We start from the raw sequence: 6,247 nt of genomic DNA, 5'->3' as shown, positions 1-6,247 counted from the left end.
CACACACACACACACACACACGTGCTCAGCAAATAAAATCAGCATCTAAATCGCATTGCAATCGTATTTATAACCCGACTAGTTTCCACTTTTTCATAACACAAACTTCTGTGTAATTTCTTTGAATTTCTTTAACAGAAACACAAAGTAGTGCATAATTCAGAAGCAGATTGAAAGTGAAATATGATTTGAATTTTCTTTTACAAATCAAAAAACATTTTTGGAAGAAAAATCTAAACCTTTATCCGTTTCCTTCCACTTAATCACTCTGCACTGCTTTGAGTTTGTCTGTCGCATGAAATCAGAATAAAGTTGATCAAAGTTTGTGGTGTTAATGTGACAAAGTGTGGAAAAAGTTTGGGTGAGTGGATAATTTTGTAAGTAACCAACACAAACTCTGTTGCAGAATCAATGCTATAGATAAACATGTGAGCCGACTGTGCGCTACGTTTCTTATTTATTTGTCTTTACTGTTACTGTGGATTAATGTTCTACAGAAATACTGCCAAGAAGACATGCTGAAACTGAGATTTTCTAAAAGATTTGTGTAGATTTGTGGCTTCAAACAGAAAGAAATTGTTAATGGTGCCCAAACTCGCCATGACCTCCCAGTCAGATGTTAAATTTCTTAGTGCAGAAAATGTGTGAATGGTTGTTTTCTGTGTCTAAATTAGTGGTGCTGTGTGCACACGTCGACACCTCCGTTATTTATCTCAGACGTATTTCTCAAAAAAGCTTTAGAAATATGTTTTCTCAACCATCCTCTCTGAATTGAACCTTGTAAAATTAATAAATCTGCTCTCTTTAAGCTCTTCTGTAAGATGTTGCAACACATTGGCTTAAATTTCTTTGAGACGAATTCAGAAGGCCATACATTTATACTTCTAAAACTTTTTTTGATGTTATTTTTGTGAATATTTGCCTTTATTTTTAATGACTTGTCTAATCGTACTGCTGTGTCCAGTAGTCCACCGTCGGACAAGCATCTTAAATTATTGACAATCTTGGCCTGTGTGTTCTTTATGCCAATTTACAACTGTTACTGATTTCTGTCTGATTTAATATATGCAATCGTGAAAAGAGAATGTTTGCCTATTTTCATATGATTATAAGAATCTTTAAATTGAGCTGGAAATCATATTTGGTTTTTGTTTTTATTTGTGTTTCATAATTTTTAATTTCATTGGAGTGACATAATCCCAAATCAACATGCTAACGTGTAGCATCATTTTTATAATGCTACATGCTAGCATGTTATGGTGATGGTTTGCTTTGTTACATATGAGCAGGCACTATCTTTAACACGATTTTCTCAACCAAACAATATTAACAGCTTCATGCTAACTTCGTGGATACTTAAATATTCTATCACAATGCAGCTAAATTCATGAAACGCAACAGTTTTTGCCCCATCCCAAATTTGGCACCATATTTTAAGTTATCCTTTCTAATCACTCATAAGTGCCTTTGTTGTTGCTGTTAGGACAAGAGATGATGTCAGGATTCACACAGCAGGTTCACTTGCATTTAGTAGTTTTTGGAAGTATGATCCAACTGAGTGACAAGACTGTTACAGTCTCACCAGCAGATGTCACTAGTGAGCAATGAATGAAGCATCAAGTAATGAACCTTTTTGCAAAGCAAAGGGTTGGAAAGCTTCATTGCTTCATGAGGCTTCATTTGTCCATCACTACCACGGTGTCATCTGTTGTTTTCCGCCGGGACATTGCTTAATATCAAAACGATACTGAAAAAGTAACTCCGTGAAATAGTACTTTTTCCACCATTTCACACAACGCACGGGCATTTTCGTTCATGTTGGGTTTAGCAGAAGCACTCGTTAGCACCGGCGCTAATCTTCCTCTGGAGTTTAATGGCGGCTGTTTGACCAACTATGAAAGCGCATTACTGCCACCAACTGGACTGGAGTGTTAAATGAAAGTTGACAGAAAAAAATATATTCTAAAAAGTTATTTTTTCCAAAGTTACGTGACAGTATATTTTATTTTTATTATAATTAATTGCTAAAATGTTTTTTAATGTGTAGATGTTTATTTATTCAATTCTACTTTGAGCTGCCTCCTTTTTAGTTTATACAGAAAATGATTCATAATCCGTGAGTTATATTTAGTGCTTAACTAACAAAACTTTTAAAAAAAGAATACAAATGTTTATACCCTATCAGAAGGTATCACATACTTTCAATAATTTTGTTTTTCAATTTAAACTCGAGAGTTAAGCAAGTGAATACTGATAAATCATCTGTAGTTTCATAAGTCCTGTATTGTGATGTGGAACGGTGTCACTACCACTCTGGGTCCAATATAGCATGACTCTGGGTCTTTAAAGCAATCAGTGAACATTAACATTTAGTTTGAATATTATTCACAAAAATACTTTATGTACAATGAACCACTCTGGAACATATTTTTTTTTATTATTATTATTTTTGATTAAGTTGTGCAATTCCTCCCATCACAAGATAAATCTTCAGATGGAAGGAATGTCAAAGTAAGATCATGTTTAACCAAAGTCTATTGTATGTATTCATGCATATTCTGCTTTTATATAATCAATTTAACCAAAACTAAGTTTTTCAGTGCTCCTAACACACATGTAAAATATATTTTAATGGATAAGATAGATTATTGCTTTAATATTCTTTCTCCAAACATACTTCTTCATGGCATACTTCTGTAACTGAACAATACCTACAGACGTCTCAAAATGTGTTAAACTGTTTGGCCCATTGCACTGCAACACCAACATGTATTTACATCCCCATTTGAAGCGGTACATGTTGGAATACAGGCTTTTTTGAGTCAGTATTCCAGTATTTGCGATTAAATACTGAGAATGTTTAATCACAAAGTTCAGATTAGGAGACAATTTCAGAAGAGTCAACAAAAACTTAGTATGTCATGAACATCTGCCTTTGATATTATAATGACCAAAATTTTACATGTGCAAATGATTGGAACTTTGTCATGATGACACAACTGATGCTTTATGTAAAGCTCAGTGTTTTCACATTGGCAGAAACACTTCTCTTGGAAATGTGTACAACGGTCTGCATTCCACCACACAATCTTGGATGAGCTTGACAGATATACAATGTCGACAATATATCATCAGATTTACCCTGAAATTTGTACTTTGATATGCACACTTAAGTGTTAAGGTTATATCCCTAAGCTGAGCTAAGTGCGTTCAGTGCTAGATGGTGAATGTCGCACTAAATTTGTTCCATTTGTGTGACTTTGTAACATTAGAACATTTTCAGCATTAATGCCTGTTTTATACTTAAATCTCATTATTTCTCAATAACACTGAGGGGTTTTGGCCAGGTCCTGGGTCTAGTAAACAGGTGAACAGAAGGTAAAATGGGTTAGCTACAACAGGCCAATGAGAGTCAAAAGGCGGTGCTCAACAATTGATTTGCATTTGCATGGCTCCCAGCAACTTTATTTAAATACGAAAACCTCTGCTAAGCCCAAGGGGAGGGGGTGATTGGGGAACACGGACACGCACCGTTTTTGACCATTCTTGGCAGTGCCCTACAATTTTCCACGCTGACAAAAACCTCTTGCAGATAGTCCTCAATCTCGATGCGCACAGCAGAACTAGGTGTCAATAGCTGTGGAAAATCCCACTTTTCATGCAGTGGGATATTTGTCTGTTGCCTGTGAATCCCCCTGAGATCCTGAACACTTCCAGTTTCCACTCACCCAACCTCCCCTCGCTGGACTCTTGGCCTCTTTGGATTCCCCATCCCTGGTAAATCTCTTTTTGTGTTTTCTCTGGTTTTTCACGACTCTCACCTCTGTTTTTGTGTTCCAGACCTGCGAGTGCAACCACAGCCAGAGGAACCTCTTCGACACCATCTCATTATTTCTAAATAAACATTTGACTATTTGATCACTTGTCTTGGCTGTGTGTTGGGTTCTGACTGGTTACTTAAATGTTACACAAAACAGGCAAGAATGAACTTGGTGAACAAGTCTATCACTCTGGTGATGTCAGCATCACATTGTTTCTGTTGTAGCTCCATAAGATGCTGATACTTTTTAGCTTTTTCCTCCTCTATGTGCCCTTGTAGGTGAATTTCGTCTCTGATTCTGCAACAATCACACCACAGTTGGTCTTGACAAGGGAGAAATATATCCTTGATATCAGAAACATCCATTTCTTTAAAACATTCTCTTTCCATGGAAGCATTTTTTCCTTTCTTGCAGACTTCCTCACTTTCATCCACTCTGATTTCAGAAATGTTAGACCATAAATTCAAGTTGTAAGAATGTGTTGGATCCAGACAAATGTACTTGAATATTAGCTGGTATCTCTCCGGCAGTGATGTCAGTAACGAGTTACTGACGTCGGACAACTTTTTTCAGTAACGAGTAATCTAACGCGTTGCTATTTCAAATCCAGTAGTCAGACTACAGTTACTTATCAAAATCATTTTGCGTTACTGTGCGTTACTATTTTCTTTTGTAATTTAATTTTATTTCCTCTGTGCGTTTTGTCGAGTGACCGACGTCTCAGCAGCGACAGAAATGTAAACAATGGAGGGAAGAGGGAGATGCGAATTTTGTTGGTGGAAAAACAGGAACTATTTTGAGTTTCTATCTCCAAGTCTGATTTTTATAAGCGGCTTTGGGCTTATGTTTTTTTTTTTTTAAAGTCGCTTACAAATTGTCGCGGGTTGCGCCTTTTTGGGCTCGTTTCTGAACGTGAAGTTGCTCGTTTGGGCTTGGAAATAAGCAGAGACTCATAAGAAATCCCAGAATTTGTCTGTAATTAAGGTAGTTTTATTCAGACTCTCCCTGTCCATCATTTCCCGGATGATCCGTCCCGCTGTGTCTTTGTTAATGTCAAGTTAATATATTTGCTACGAATGACGTCGAGCTCCAGAAAATTGCAAACATCGAGACTGAAGACTGATATGAACAGCGCAATAAACATGAAAACAGCCACGAATGAAGGAGTCCGTAAAGTTGTGCAACTAAACGCCATAATTAATATTAAGATAAGTATCACAAATCTGTCCAGCAGCATGAGCGCTGTGCGCTGCGCTCTGACAACAAACGCAGGGCCGTAAAACAAAACCTGGAGACTGGGGTGAGGGGCGGGAGCTTTAAAATCCTTCTTAGAGTTTTCTAGACAATAGTGGAACACCAGGCACATGCAGAGGTGGGGGGCTGGGGGGGCTTGAGCACCTGCCCCTTTTGCTCCTTGCCCCCAAGTACCCTTTTGGTAAAATTTTGGTTTTTTTGTATTATTATTTCCTAAGCCCTCTTCTGACACATAACATGTACTACAATTATTTAGTTTTTTGTTGGGGTTTTTTTGTACAACATAATAAGCCGGTCACCTTGTTACCTTTGACTTTTTGCCCGTGCAGGACGCAGTTGCCCCTCGCACAGGGAGATAAGGCGGCTAACTGAAGCTCAACGTAGCGAACGTTCCAGATTACAGAAAGTTTTTAGTGAATAAAGTGGAGTAGACTTGCTATTTGTCAGATGACGGATAACGTTGAAGTATCGTTTCTGCTTCAGCGGTTTAAGCAGAGAGATAATGAAATACAACAGACACTGACAGGGCTCTGCGTCTGCCTTTCTCTGAAGAACTACTGAGCAGGAGACAGCCAGGTGATGAAAAACTGTTCTTATCTATTGATTCAGTATTTTTATCATACAGAGATTAGGCTGTTGTTGTTGTGCAATTAGCCAGCTGCTAGCTAACGACTTTGCTAGCAAAGCAAGATAACTAAAAAGCTTCTTCCTTGTATCTTTTTTAAATTAAATAACTAATTTTTGTCTCGTAAACTTAAAAAGTTATTTGCCAAACAAACTTTTATTTGCACACATCAGAAATATTTTGTGATTTTGGGCCCTGCCCATGACGTCATGTGAGAATCACAAACAAAAACTTTGAATAGCAATAAAAGATTTATGACACGTGCAAATAAGTTTGGTTTGGAAATAAATGTTTCACTTCATGAGACAAAAATATGTAATTTTAATTTTTTTAAAGTTATTTAAGCAAAACTCAGTAGACTTTTCTCATGGTGACATGCCTTATCAATTCAATTTTTGCTTTTGTGTCTTGTCTTTTTTCTGCAGTTCCACAATAAAGTTTGATGCAGCTCTGCTTTCCTGAATGGACCATTTTCATCTCCACTGCAAGTGTAGCAAACAGGCAGCTCTTTTTTTATATATTACATATATATTTATATATATTATTA

Source organism: Poecilia formosa, unplaced genomic scaffold (genome assembly GCF_000485575.1).
Source record: "Poecilia formosa unplaced genomic scaffold, Poecilia_formosa-5.1.2 Scaffold350, whole genome shotgun sequence".
In the NCBI taxonomy this organism is placed as follows: domain Eukaryota; kingdom Metazoa; phylum Chordata; class Actinopteri; order Cyprinodontiformes; family Poeciliidae; genus Poecilia; species Poecilia formosa.
The sequence above is the reverse complement of the archived record's forward strand: the minus strand, read 5'-3'. Positions refer to the sequence as shown.